Below are 15222 nucleotides of genomic sequence, written 5' to 3' on the forward strand. Positions count from 1 at the left end.
GGGTCCCTGTGCCCCAGACGGCTCCAATCACCACCTCACCCACCAGTCCCACAATCATGGGATGCTTTGGGTTGGGAGGGGCCTTCAAGAGCATCTCAGCACCCTCAGATTCAAGATTTCCTTCCTACTATCTCCTCCAACCCTTCCCTCTATCTGTGTGAAGCCACTGCCCCTTGTCCTGTCACTCCAGGCCCTTGTCCAAAGTCTCTCTCCATCTTTCTTGTTGGCTTCCTTCAGGCACTGGAAGGCCACAATGAGGTCAGCACAAAGCCTTCTCTTCTCCAGCCTGAACAATCCCATTTATCTCAGCCCTGAGATATTTCTGAACCTCCCAGAATCCAGGGGCCATTGGGACCCTGCAGAACCTCCTGCATTCAAGTGCTCCTTGTGAAACTGCAGGCTCTCCTGGAACCCAAGGATTCCTGGAACACTGCAGAGCTCACAGAACCAAGGGGCCACTGTCCCACTGCAGCTCCTTCTGAAGCACAAGGGACCCTGGGACAATGGGAAATCTCCGAGAATCCAAAGGGCATTTTGGGTTTGCAGGGCCTCATGGAACTACAGGAACTTTCGGAGACTGTGGAACCCCAAGGAATCAAGGGGCCATTGGGACATGTGGGGCCTCCTTGAACCAAAGGAACCCTGAGAATTTTTATGGGAACAAGTTAAGGCAGGAGCTGCAACTCTCAGTTAATCAGGATCCAAAAGGAGTGTTTTGGCCTTGACTGGTGTTTTCCATCCAGAGAGTGCAGTTTGCCAAAGTGGAAACCACTTGGAATGCCCTGCATGGTTTTTTCTCTGTGTTTTTCTCTGGTGGCTGAACACAGCCAGCACATGAGGGGAGGGGAATGTGTGGGATCAGGGCACTGCTTTGGGGCCATGCTGGGAATTCCAGTGGACTAAAAGACAAAGCCCAGGCACTGTTTCCAAAGGAACCCCAATGAAAGGGGGACGCCGGAAAGATGGGGGGACAAGTCCCGCAATGGAACTCTGTGTGTGCAGCCTCATTTTCTCCTTCAGCACCCACAGGAGAGGGGGCAAAATATGGGGGTTGGGACCCCAAAACTGTTTGGGGGGAAATGGGGGATTGAGGGGACAATGGGAATATGGAAGGAACAGAGAGAAGGGTGGGAAAGGGAGGGTTGTCTGGAGGGTCTGATGGTCCCATGGGGGTCTTTGGGCACAGGGGAGTTGGCAATGGGTGGTGGCCCCCCTCAGCTCCCAACTGACTGTGGGGTGCTGGGGGCTGCTGGATCCAATCTCAGCCTTGGATTATGCCAACACTTTCAGTTTAGAGGAATTACAGAAATGTGACAGAATCACTTTTGTCCCCCAGGTTTTAATGATGGCAAAACAGATCTATTGATAGAAATGAATTTATTTAGGGTTACAAATGATCAGACAAAAGATCTTCATCAGAATTATTTACTGCACAATAGAAACACTAAAACTACCAGAAGTACAGGATAAGACAGGACAGTGCTCTACACTAAAGCAATTGTTGAAGCAATTCTACTCAAGCTGGCACAAAAGCAATAATTCTTAACTAGAGATGGATGGAACTCCCCCAGACCAACGCTCGGGGGGAGATCTCTGCTCTCAACCTTGAGCAGTGACCTTGGAGGGTCCCCAGCCAAGGCAGGAATCTCCACACACCCCCCAAAAAGGGTTCTGTTGGAAGAAGCTGCCCCTGTGAAAGGGGACTGGCCCTTTGTGGTTGAAAGGGATGGAGTGACAGTCACTGGACTCCAGGGGTTGCCTCACCATCAGGGGGTTCATTTGGGGTGGAAGCAGCGGCCGAAGCTCTTCCTGCAGTCGGGGCAGTCACAGGGCTTCCCTTACTGGTGGGTCCGTTGGTGTTTGGTCAAGGCAGAGCTCTGGGTGAAGCTCTTCCCACACTCCCCACACTTGTAGAGACTCTCCCCGGTGTGGATGCGCCGGTCCCTGACGAGGTTGGAGTTCCGGTTGAAGCCCTTCCCGCAGTCGGTGCAGCGGAAGGGCCTCTCATCCGTGTGTGTCTGCTCATGCCTGAGGAGACTTGAGCTGGTCTGAAACCTCTTCCCACATTCCAAGCACTTGTAGGGCCGTTCCCCAGTGTGGATGAGCTGGTGCCTGATGAGGTGGGAGTTGTGCTTGAAGCCCTTCCCACAGTCAGTGCAGCGGAAGGGCCTCTCATCTGTGTGCATCCGCTCATGCCTGAGGAGAGTTGAGCTGGTCTGAAACATCTTCCCACATTGCAAGCACTTGTAGGGCCGTTCCTCGGTGTGGATGAGTTGGTGTTTGCAGAGGCTGTCCCTGTAACTGAAGCTCTTCCCACATTCCCCACATGTGTAGGGCCATTCCCTAGTGTGGATACACTGGTGTTGGATCAGGTTGGAGCTCTGCCTGAAGCTCTTCCCACATTCCCTACACGTGTAGGGACGTTCCCCAGTGTGGATGTGCTGGTGCTTGAGGAGGTCAGTGCTTGTCCTGAAGCTCTTCCCACATACCAAGCACCTGAAGGGCTTCTCCCTGCTGGGAGGTTGCTCAGGGACCACCAGCTTGCAGCTCCACCTCAAGCTCCGGCCGCCTTCCCGGCACAGGCTGGCTCTTTCCTCCTCAGAGCACCCTGGGATGGCTTTGGAGCCCCTCCTGCGGGGGGATCTCCGGCCCTTTTCCTCCCCGCTGCCTTCCTGCGCCGGGGAGCCCTTCAAAACGGCCTCTCCCACCAGGGTCTCACGGGGGGATTTGTCCTCCGGGCTCTCCGTCCTCAGCTCGGGGCCTGGGGCAGGAAGCAAGAAGGACAGGGAGGGGATTTGCCTCCGGCCCACAGGGAAGGCCAAGGACATCCCCCCAACTCCGGCCCCGGCAGGACGGCGGCGCCAGCGGGGTTGTCCTGCAGCCGGGGCCATGCTCGGCTGACAGAGCCAGCACAACACCCGCCCAAAGGGACACTGACTTCCTCCTCACCTGCCTGGGGGGCCCAAGGCATCTTCCTCTTCCTCGCAGCCTCCTCCTCCATCCGCCCAAGCTTTGGGAAGGACAAATCCTGATGGGGGGAAAAACAAGGGCTGAGCGCGTTGGCTTGGGGGTTCCTCCTGCCCAAGTCCATATCTAGAGCTCACTGGGCATCCCATGTCCATAAAAAAACCCAAAACACCAAGATTCAGCCCAGAAAAACCTAAATCTCCAAGATTCAGGCAAAAAAACCCTCAGAAATAGTGAGATGAAGTTCCCCCCCCATAAACTGCAAAAAGTTGAGATTCAGCTAAAATATACTACAAAATATGAAGATTAGCCCACAAAACTCTCCTAGAAGTTCCCCCTCTCTCTCCCCCTCTGGGTTTCAAAGGGTCTCCCCTCTCTGCAAAACTGGGGGTCCCACTTAGGGATGCTGGGAGTGTTGAGGGTGCCAAGAGTACCTCCTCCTCTGCCTTACGCCTTTGGGGTGCCACGTTCCCAGACATTCCCCCTTTCCAGGTTCTCCACTTTGTTGTCCCAGGGATCCCAGGGGGCCCCACTGTCCAGGATTCCCCTTCTCGGTGCTCCCCTCTCCAGTCTCTTGGGGTTCTAGCAGCTCCCACCTCTCCCAGCCTTCCTTGCACTCCAGAGATCAAGGCATGGGGACACCCCCATGGCAACCCCGCTCCCGCTCTCTCCCCTCCTCTTAGCCCTCCTTTCACACCCCTTTCCCACCCGCCCCCCAAACCCCAGCTCCCCTCCATTCCCTTTGGGGGTGACCCACCACCCCTCATGCTCCCTTTGGGGGTCCCACCCGCTCTTTTCGCTTCTCTCGCCCCTTTCCCATCGTGGCCGCTCCGCTCACCCGACAGCGGCAGGAAGGGCAGGGACAGGGGTGGAGCAGCAACAGCAACAGCAGGAGAACAATCACCCCCCATCCCAGGGGAAGGTGGAACTCGTCCCAAATATCCTGGGGGGAGCACGGGGGATCGTGACATACTCGGGCTGCCAGCACAGATTTCCCTGCACAGGCTGCAGTGAGTCAAGCTCTGGAGAGGAGATTGTGCCCCATGGATGGGGCTGCAGAGGCTCCCTCAGGTCCTCAGCAGGAATCAGCAACCAGGAATAGACACAAAAGGCCCCCCTGAAGAGTTCGGGGGGGAGTGTCCTGTAGGGAGGGGACAGTGTCACACCACCAGGGCGGGGCTGGCAAGTGGGAGGTTGCTCCAGGGCTCTGCAAGAGGCCTCGTGCTCTGCTTGGCCCCAGCACTGCCTGGTACCAACACCCCCGGCTGCCCCCGGCCCTGGGCAGCTCTGCTGCCACAGGCTGTGCCCTCACCGTGGCCCTGCAATGGCCCTGCCTGTCCCTCACCCGTGGCCCTGCCCGTTGCCCTGTCCCTTGGCTCTCTCTGCCAGCTCAGTGTGGGGCACACGGGATGGGGGTCCCTCCCAAGCCCCCCGGGCAGCCGGCGTTGACTGGGGGGATGTGAGGGCTGGGCCTGCTCAGCACAGCCCGGCCTCGTGCCCAGCGTCTCTTTCCTGACCCACACAAGAGCTTCCCGGCCCCCCAGGGCTCCCCTGCTGCTGCCTCTGCTCCTGGCCCTGCCTTTGCTGCTCCCTTGGCTGGGGCAGCGGCTGCAGGGGGGGATGGCAGCAGCTTCAGCTCCACGGCACTTCCTGGGGGGAGCTCAGCCCGGGGGGGACGGGCAGGGACCTGATGGGGATGGACAGGGGCCCAGCAGGGACAGCCATGGCCTGCAGGGGAAGGCACAGGGACAACCTGGCCCCCCACACTGCCACCGCTGTCTCTGCTCCTCCTTGCAGGCTCCGTGGCCAGGCACAGTTTGTGTTCCTGGGTGCCCACCATCTCAGCACTTGGAGACGCTCAAATCAGCGCCCGCAGCTCTGCAGCAAAGCCCAGCTCACCTGGCACACAGGGGATGGACACAGCACCTGCTCGGGGATGAGCTCTCACAGCTTTGTCTCTTCCCCACCACAGGGCTCTCCTTCCTCAGCAGCACCTCTGCCTTGCACTTATTCTCAGCCTCACCTCAGGGACAGCTCTGGGCTCACCTCCGCGCCACTTCTCAGCCTCACCTCAGGGCCTGGGCTCAAGGACAGGAACCTGCAGGGAGGGGACATCATGTGCAAGCTGAGGGCTGCCTGCTTGCACTGGCCTCTGGGCTTCTTTCTCCTTCTATAATCATCCCACAACTTAGCCTGCTTTGCTAACACCACACATTTACAGACTAACCTTGGAGATAGATATGGACAGACATCTCTATCACCCTGGGGATAGAGCCTCAAGCATGTGCTGCCACAGCAATGGGAATCAGAGAATCACAGAATCAGCTGGGTTGGAAAAGACCTCTGAGATCATCAAGTCCAACCCTTGATCCAACCCCGCTGTGCTTCCCAGACCATGGCACTGATGCCACATCCACTCTCACCTTCAACACCTCCAGGGACGCTGACTCCACCCCCTCCCTGCCCAGCCCATTCCAAGGCCTGATGACTCTCTCCGCAAAAAATTGCTTCCTAATATCCAACCGAAACCTCCCCTGGCACAGCTCCAGACCCAGCCCTCTTGTCCTACTGCTGCTTCCTGGCAGAACAGCCCCACCCCCACCTGGCTCCAACCTCCTGGCAGGGACTTGCAGAGAGTCAGGAGGTCTCCCCTGAGCCTCCTCTTCTCCAGCCTCAACACCCCCAGCTCCCTCAGCCTCTCCTCACACCACTTGTGCTCCACTCCCTTCCCCAGCCTCGCTGCTCTTCTCTGCACCTGCTCCAGCCCCTCCAGGGCCTTCCTCAACTCAGGGGCCCAGAGCTGGACACAGCACTCCAGGGGTGGCCTCACCAGCGCTCACTCCAGCCCAACAATCACTTCCCTGCTCCTGCTGACACACTCTTCCACACAGGACACCAGCCATTGGCCCTCTTGGCCACCTGGCCACACTCTGCCTCCTCTTCAGCTGCCTGTCCATCCACACTCCCAGCTCCCTTTCTGCCTGCCTGCTCTCCAGACACTCTGGCCCCAGCCCGGGGGGCTGACGGGGCTTCTTGTGGCCAAAGGGCAGGACCCGGCCCTTGGCCTGCTGGAACCTCATCCCCTTGCAATCAGCCCATGGATCCAGCTGGGCCAGGTCCCTCTGCAGAGCCCTCCTGCCTTCCAGCACATCAACACACCCCCCAGCTTGGGGTCACCTGCACATTTGCTGATGAAATGCCTGGTTCTGCAGCAGCTGCAGATGCTCAAGGGGCAGCAGGACCAAGTCAGGGGCCTGGGGGGGGCCTGGGGGGCTTTGGGGTGCGGGAGGGTCCTGGGGGAGCTGGGGAGGGGCTTTGGGGATTGGGGGTACAAACCAGTACAGATCAGTACAGACCAGGACAGACCAGTACCTCCTCACTGCTCCCCAGATCTCTCCTGGAGCTGGGCCACGTTGTCCTGGGACACCTGAGCCCCCCCACTGCTCTCCCAGTACAGCCCAGTGCCCTCAGTACAGGCCACTGTGTTCCTGTCCCAGGGTGCTGCATGATCCCTCTTGGGGGGGGTTGGAAGGGATTTGAGAGGAGGCTGGGGGAGATTTGGCTGGATCTGTGGGGGGGTTGGATGGGGATTTGGGAGGTTTTAGGGGTCTTTGGGTGAATTTGGGGGAGTTAAAAGGGTCTTGGGGGCATTGGGGTTTCAAAAGTATCCGGGGGAAAGGGGATTAATGTTCCTGTCCCAGGGTGCTGGGTGATCCCTCTTTGGGGGGGGGCGGTTGGGAGGGATTTGAGGGGGTGCTGGGGGAGATTTGAAGGGATCTGGGTAGTTTGGATGGGGATTTCAGGATTTTGGGGGGGCTTTAGGTGCATTTAGGGAAGATAAAAGAGGTCTTGGGGGCAATCAGGGGGTAAAAGGGATCTGTGGGGGGAGGGGATTAAAGGGAAAATGAGGGTTAGGGGACATTTGGGAAGGGTTAATGGGGCCTGGGGGGGGAGAGGAGGGGCTGCAATATGAGCAGGTGAATCCTGAGATCCCCCTTGGTGTCCCCCAGACCTTCTTGGTGTCCCTAATTCCCCCCTTGACACCTGAAGATTCCCCTGGTGTCTCTAGCATCTCCATGGCCTCTCCATGGCCATTATTCCCCCCTTTACACCCCCAATTCCACTGTCCCCAAACGCCTCCCCACTGTCCCCATTGTCCCCAAACCCCATCCCTGATGTCCCCAACCCTCCATCTCACTCCAGGAGCCCCCCCTGGACCCTCTGAGCACAAAACGCCCCCCCCGCCCCCCGAAAGGCCAAGGGCATCTGGGGACACACTGGGGACAGTTGGGGGGCTTTGCAGGGCACTGGGTGTTTACTGGGGGATACTGGGACACACTGGGGGGAACCAGGGGGCACTGGGAGGGACTGGGGGTTACTGAGGGATTCTGGGAGGGCACTGGGAGGGACTGGGGGGAACTGGGGCACACTGGGGGGCACTGGCAGAGAACTGGGGAGTTACTGGGGGATACCAGGACACACGGGGGGGACATTGGGAGGCTACCAGGCCATACTGGGGGTTACTGGGTGCTCCCTGGGACACACTGGGTGGTCACTGGGGGGTTACTGGGCTATACTGAGGGTCACTTGGAGGTTATTTGGATATTCTGGGGGCACTGGGATCCCCTTACCCGCATGTAGTATATCTTCCCCCTCCGATTCTTGGGGAGCATCCCTAGGACTTCTCCCCTGGGGTCTTGGGGACCCCCCAAACCCACTGCTGGGCTTTAGGGGACTCCAGAAAATCCCCTCAAAAATCCTGAAATCCCCTCATAAATCCACCCCTCTACCCATTGAAACCTCCTCAAGGTCCCCTCAAATCCCCTAAGAGACCTCATCCCCCCACCCTGGACCCCCTAAACCCTCTCAGTGACCCACAAAACACACTTGGGACCCCCCCAGCCCATTCAGGGACCCCCCAGTCCCTCTAAGGGAGCCTCAAAGCCGTCTGAGACCCCCTAAACACTACCAAAACTGCCTCAAAATCCCCGCAAAGCCTTCCAACCCGTCTCAGAGACCATTCCAGCCCACCTGAGACCACCAAATCTCCTCAGAAACCAAAACCCCCTCGGGGGCCTCCAAACCCTTTTCAGGGACCTTCAACCTCCCCCCCCCGAGTCCCCTCAGGACACCGACCCCCCGCAGGGACCCCTCAAAACTTCCTCGGGAACCCCCGAACCCCCCCCGCTAAACCCTCCCGAGCCCTCCAGCCTTTCCACCCTCACCCGCGCTCCCCGCAGCCCCCGAGGGGATCCCCAGACCCCGCTCCCCCCACAGACCCCCCCAGCTCACACACCCAAGCGCAGCTTTTCCCGGGGCCGCCGCCCCCGAATCCCCCACGCGCCAAAGATGGCGCCCTTCGCGCGCTGCGGGTGGAGACACCCCCGCCGCAGCCAATCAGCGCGCGGCCACGCCCCCTGCCCGCCCTCCGCCCCGCCCCCGCCTCGCGCGGGGCACCCCGGGAGATTCCCCAGTCAGTGCCCGGGAACAGCCCCGGCAGCGCAGCCCCCAAGGGCACACGATGGGCTGTGGGCTGGAGAGGACCCTCCTCAGCCTGGGCAGCAGGGCTGCAGGGGGGATTCCCTGACCCTCCCCAGATGGGCCCTTCCTGCCCACCAGCTCCTGCTCCAAAGGGCTCCCACACACCCTGGGCCACTTGTCCCACTTGGGCACTGGAGCTGCCCCAGGGCATCTCTGGGCAGTGGCCAGTTCTGGCACTGCTCTGGCAAGTCATGGCCTGAAGCCAGGAGTGTGGAATTTAGGAGACACTTGAAACCTCTGCAGAACAGGACTCTTGATAATTGCTAAAGGCTTCCTGGCCAGCATTGACACACCTATATTTTCTTATTTTTTTTTTTTAATTTCAACAATTTTTCTCCATTTGTTTTCATTGACAACACCTTCTATATAATATATTAAGCTGATTCTTTCATTTTGTACATGAATAGTTTTGTGCAGCTACTTATCACAGTAAATATCCCACCAGTGATTCAGTTATGGAAACCTGGCTCAGAGGAAGCTCCTGATTTTTGGGGCACCTTTCATCTCTCTAATTTTGCCTCTTTTTTTCTTCCTCTCCCCATTTTTGTTATGAAAAAGCTCTCCAGGATGTGTGTGCCTGGGAGTATATTCATCCTCTGAGCTGTGCCATGGGACAGGGGACAAATGCACCTTCCAGAGAAATCTGCCACTGCTGCTCACAGAAGCCCTCTGAGTGCCCAGGTGAGATGGTGCCCAGGCTGCTTTGCTGGTGTGGAATGAAAGGGCCTGGCCAGAAAGGCAGAGGAGGGTGATGGAGGAGACAGGGCCATTTGCAGGGGATGTGTGCGAGGCTGGGGAGATGAATGTTCCTGGGCCAGTGAAGGCTGTTCCTGGAGTCACCCCAGAAGTGTCAGGGCTCTGACAGGGCTCCAGAGGGCATCCTCAGTGCCCCTCCTCCCTCCACTTTTGGGGGGTCCCACTCCCCTCCCACATAGTTTGGGGTCCCACCACCCCTTCTGTCCCCTCTGACCCCCCTTTTTCCACTGACCGCCCCCTTCCCACCCCCCACTCACCCGAGAGCTCCTCGCCCGCAGCCGGGGGGGCTCCCAGCACCACCAGTGCCCAGAGAAGTCCCCCCAGAGAAGGGGTTGGGTGGGGTCCTGGGTGGGCTTTGAGTATGTTTAGGCAGTCCTCCAGAGCCTGTGTGGAGGTTTAGGGGGTTCCCAGCACCTTTCTAAGTGTGCTGGGTGCCTTATTGAGGGGTTAGTTCCCTCCCAGAGCCCCCCAGAGCGGGCTGACAGGGGGGAACACAGGGGGGTCCCCATTCCCGATCCATCCCGGGGCCTGTTCTGCTCCCCCCAAACTCGGCTCCACCCCTTGGGATTCCCCCAAGCCCCTTCCCCACTGCCCCCCAGTAACCGGGACTGGGGAGAACTGGGAAGCTTTCCTGGGATCAGGAGTGGCAGCAGGGGAGGGGGGGACACACGACCCCCCCAAAATCCTCACAGGGACAGGAGGGGTCCAGGCTGGGCCCGAGGCCCCGGGGAGGGGCTGCGGCCGCCGCCGGCTCAGGAGCTCTGTGGGGAGAGAAAAGGGGGTGACACCGGGGTGGGGGGTCCCCGGGGGGGCACAGACGCTCTGGGGGGACACACGACCCCCTGGGACCCCCCTCACCTTCTGGCGCAGGTAGAAGCCGAGCCCCAGCGCCAGGGAGACGAAGGCCAAGAGGAAGCCCCCGGCCCCTCCTTGGCAGCAATTGCTCAGGCTGATGGAGCCCGGCAGGGCCGGGGCCGCCGGCGGTGTCCGATCCCGGCAGGAAGCGGGGAGGGCCCCGGGGAGCGGCGGCGGCGGGCGGGGCCCTGGGGGAGCCGCCCCGAGGGGTCCCCGCCGCCCGTGGCACTGAAGGAGCCGCCCCGGGACGGGCCCTGGCGGGGGTCGCCAGAGAGGGGGGGCGAGCTCGGAACGGAATCAGCTCCGGAGAATAAACCAAGGAAAACCAAAGGGCCGCGCCGGGGCAGTCTCCGCCGCCCCGGAGCTAAAAGAGCTGCCCCGCGGGACGGGCGAGGAGGGGCGGCGGTGAAACAGTCGCCCGGGGTGTGGCGAGGGAGGCGGGAATGGGATAAAAGAGAGAGAATAGAGAGAGAAATCGCTTTGTCTCCCCCGCCCCAACTCCTTTTTGTATACAGATAAAAGCAGAGACCAGCATGTGCTTCTATTCCCCCTTTTCTCCTCAGGGGAACAAAAAACAAAAAAGAAAACCTTGGGAAAGAGGGGGAAAAGCCAACCCTGGAAAACTATCTTGTCTGAGATAAGGTGTGCTGCCAAAGGAAATGCTGACTCCAGAGGTGCCCTCGGTGGGGCAGAGCACCCACCCTGCCCACTCACACACTTCAGCTCAACACTGGGGTTTTCCCCTCCCTGGCACTGCCCAGTCCAGCCCCTCCCTGGTCCCCCCATCTCCCTGCCCCTGCCCCAGCCCAGCAGAGCAGCACACTCAGGTCTGGCCCTGCAGCAGGACATGGAGGCCATGGAGCTCAGGGACAGGCCCTCTGGGTCTGCAATGCTCAGGACATCATCAGCTCAGGCAGCTCCTGCAGCCCCAGGGCCAGCCCCGCTCCCCAGCACAGCAGCAGAGAATCGGCCCCGGGCTCCTCAGGCCCCATTTGCCATCTCCAGGGGCACTGGCCACCACCAGCACCAGCTGCAGCAGCCTCAGCCCCTCCAGCCCCCACAGTGGGACCCTGAGGGCAGCACACGGACTCCAGGGAGAAACCAGCAAGGCAAGGACCCTCTGGAGAGTCTGCTCCTTGGCCTTCTTCTTGAGAGCCCTGGAGAAGAAGAGCTGAGGCTTCAGGCTGTGCCCGGAGCAAATGGAGCCCCTTGTGTGGTGGAAAGAGTGCAGTGGAGCCCAGCTCATGCCAGTAGTGCCATGGCCACAGGACTGACCCAGCCCAGCCCAGGGACCAAGGCCCAGAGCACTGAGGCCTCAGCCGAGGCCCAGAAGGGGAGGGTGGCAGGAGAAAAAGAGCAGCTCTCAACAGGCCAAATGCTGCTGCTCCCTGGCACTGCTGCTGTGCTGGGACTCTCTTTCCCTGCCCCTCTGCACACAGGCACTGCCCTGCCAGACTCATCAGAGGTCTCAGAAGATTGAACTCACAAAAACAAGTCACTGAAGGATCCTTGACTTTGTTTCAATGCATTCCTCATTTACCCAGACTCTGGGTCAAATTCAAGATGTAGACAGTGAACTAGACATGGGATGAATAATCAATATTCACTGTACACAACTTTATCCCAGGAGAAAAACCACATGAAACCCTTAACCCAGCACCACAAAAACCTGAGCAGGCAGGCTGGAACAAGGAGTCCCATTCTGAATGCTATGGAAGAGAAAACAGGCCCTTTGTGCCTTCAGAAAAGCATCCAGTCATCATTTCCCTCAGGGCATCCTTGAAGCAAAAGGTTTCTTAAGAGAGATGCCAGAGCTTGGCAGCAGGCTGTCCTTAGCTTGGAAAATCTCTGCTAATTTACCTAACAATGGTACAAACCCCCCACGTTAATGCTGTCAAACAGCTGCATCTGCAGGATTCATGTTCCAGCATTGCCTAATGCACAGTTATCACACCTCTTTTTAAAATTAAAGGGGAGGGAAAAAAAAAGCAGGGGTTGGGGGGAGATTCCCCATTCCAGTCATCCATCAAGTGTACATCCTGGCCACTGCTCCCAAGAAATTGAATATATGCTAAAAAGATATAAAAAGACATCAAAAGCTTTCAGAAATAAAAGTGCTTCAGAAGCTAGATTTTAAGATTGCCAAGTGGGTTTTTGCCAGATTATAAAGTTGACTGAAATGCCAGGATACTGCATTTTGGAAGCAGCAGCAGCTCACATATTGCCTTGTATTAGTGGCTGAAGTGTGTTGCTGATTCCAAAGGTGGACTATCATCATCTGTGGGGGAGAGTAGATAAATAAATAAATAAAAGTTGGCATTTCCTACCAACCCTGCTGCCTTGAAGCACTCTTTTTAAATGCAGCCTCCACAGGAAAAAAGTTAAGAGCACTTTATTTTGATTATAGTGCTTTCCCCAGGCAGGAATTTTTATTTCAGTTGGAATCTTTGAACCATTACATTTTCAGTGAGGCATTTTTATATGTACAGTTGACATCTTCATAGAAGAATGAAACCTTTGAGCAACAGCTCTAAAGCATGAAAGTTGCCTGCAGGAAAAACTTAAATTATTTTACACCCAAATGGAGCCTGTTGTTTTTAGCTAAAATTTAATAAACCTTAAATCAGTGACCTTTCTTTTACTGAAAGCCTGCCCTTTGGAAAACTAACTTTCCCAAGAAACATATTTTTGTGAATAAATGCCAAACAAAGGGCTATTGAAATCTAAACATTTTCTCCATTTATAGCTTGTGAACATTTAGTTTCTAAATTCCCAGCTGCTACCTAATGTACAGAACAGTGGTGCCTTGGTTGAATCACATATCATTGATTTCAGAGTGTCACAGGGATCTCATTGACGGGAATCAATTAGAATCCAAAATCAATCAAATATGTTCGTGCACTATCATTTCTCGAATTTGTATGTCCCAAAATTAATTGTAAGCATGGGAAAGAACCTAGAAATAAATTTTGAAAAGGTACAGAAATAAAAATCAGTCAACTTTGAGAAGATAATAGTGCATCTGAGCATGTTTCATGCCTGCTGGGGTAAGTTAATGGTGAATCACATCTTCCCTTCCCAGCACAGGCTGAGATATATTCTTTATGGAACATGAAAATACCCAGTGACTGAAGGCAGAGGACACACCAGTCAATGATCCAGCATTATTTTATGAACAGCCTGTTACACCCCCAATATCAAACATGCTGCCAGCATATTACAAAATGCACAAGGATGTTACACTGAAAAACTGCACATTGTAAGTGAGCCACTGCACTTCAGGGAGAAAGAAAGGATAGAATTCCTGAATCTCTACCAAAAGCAGGAATAGATGTGGCCACTTCTCCAAAGAGCTGTTACTGTTGCTGAGGACTCCTCTCTGAACACATTCACCTGTCATTCTGTCAAGGTAATAAATCCTTCCACTCCTTACAGCACACTCAAAAGCACCCTGCTATTTAATGTCAGTGGAAAAATGGCCCAAATTGTCTAAAACCTTTCCTTTTGCTCATGTAAAAGTGCTGGCATTTTACTTCCTTCCTGATAAGCCAGTGCCAAGGGACCTGATTATTCTTTTCTTATTCAAAGCATATCAGTAGTTCCAAAGCACTCTCCATCTTATCAGGTGTCTGAACAGCACAGTTACTGAAAACAGTTTGTCCTGCTCCTCTCTCCTTCTGCCAGGCTCTCAGATAAACCCAACTAACTCTCTGTATTTACACACAATCAAACATAAGCTGTGTCTTCAACCCACTGTAGCCTGTTTCTGGCATGTTACAGGTTTTCTGCTTGACATTAGTTGTACCCAAAACAGCAGCAGTGAATTAGCTTAGAACAAAGATACAGTCACTCCATAGCATGGAACACAAAAGGGACACAGGATAGGAAAAGAAAAAGGGATACATGTTGTGAAGTAAGAATGATCCCTCTCATCTCAGCAGTTCATAGGTATTTATCTGGTGCTACTTGAAAAAGAGCATGGAAGCAGTAGGGTTCAAATGCATTCAAAACAGACCTGACACAGGCCTCAAGAGTAGAAAAATAATTTCCTTTTTTTGTTTATTTTATTCTCCTGTCCTCTAGGAACTGTCTCTGATTTGCAAGGGGTGAGAAAGTGAAAGAAAGGAAAATGGTTACAGTGTTTGAAAGTGTTTAAATGCCTTTACAGTTTTTGTCAGTAACAAGACTGATTTTCATGATCCAACCTTCATTTGGCACTAAAAGACCCCCACAAAAACAAACCAAAAAACCACGCTCCCCCAAACAAGCCTCTCAGCAACTCTCCTTTTCATTCAGTGTCTCAGATACAGAATTTTCAGTGCTGACTACTGAGGAATAACACAAGATCAACTCCTTCAGAAGGGCCACAGCTTTGAAGGTTTTGCTTCCTGCCCAGCCCTAGGGAACAGGCACAGCATCTCCCTTCCTTCTTCTCAGGATGACAGGATATCCTCGGGATGAGCCCAGTGTTGGAAGAGTTAAACATTAACCTGGCTGTGCCCTGGGCACTCTCAGCTGGCTAAATTAAAAGTTCTGGAAGGCAGGGAGAAATCCTGAGTTGCAGCTCTTTGATTAAGTACAGCCTTCTTTAGAAGCTGAAGCTCCAGCCCCTGAGGGAGGATCCTTCCCACCACTTCTCCCACTGACAGTCCCCCTAAGCAATAAAATATCAAACATAAAAAGACAGTGGCATTCATCCTCCACAAAGACAGGACCAAATCCTGCACCCAATTTGATGACAGAAAAAAAATTTGAAATAAAGAATACACAGAAAATTTCTTGATCCTTAGTTACATTTCCAGTCTATGGAGAACTACACAAACTTCCAGTAGCAGAGTGCTCTGAGTACATAAAGGAGTGTGATTTCAGCATTTTGTTAAATATTGGTTTTACTAGAGATTTTCATATCTTATATTTCTTTGAAAATATTCACGTGTGAGATTGAAAAAAGTGTTTCTTTCAAAAACAGCTCTAGAAACCAACCCAGAATTAGGGGGAGAGGGGTGAAAGAGCAGCAGTCACACGTACAAGAATGGTCTGAATAAAGCAAGTCACCTCCTGCCCACCCGTCCTGGCACCTGCTGGGAAGGAATTTTGGAAATG

At 55.2% G+C, this 15222-nt stretch overlaps 1 pseudogene; it reads right to left on the minus strand.

Annotated features, from left to right (window-relative positions):
- Positions 1-1360: 1360 nt before the first annotated feature.
- LOC135405017 (zinc finger protein 11-like) overlaps positions 1361-15222 on the minus strand; it is a 269730-nt pseudogene continuing 255868 nt past the window's right edge.

The sequence above is a fragment of the Pseudopipra pipra genome, chromosome W (genome assembly GCF_036250125.1).
Source record: "Pseudopipra pipra isolate bDixPip1 chromosome W, bDixPip1.hap1, whole genome shotgun sequence".
In the NCBI taxonomy this organism is placed as follows: Eukaryota; Metazoa; Chordata; class Aves; order Passeriformes; family Pipridae; genus Pseudopipra; species Pseudopipra pipra.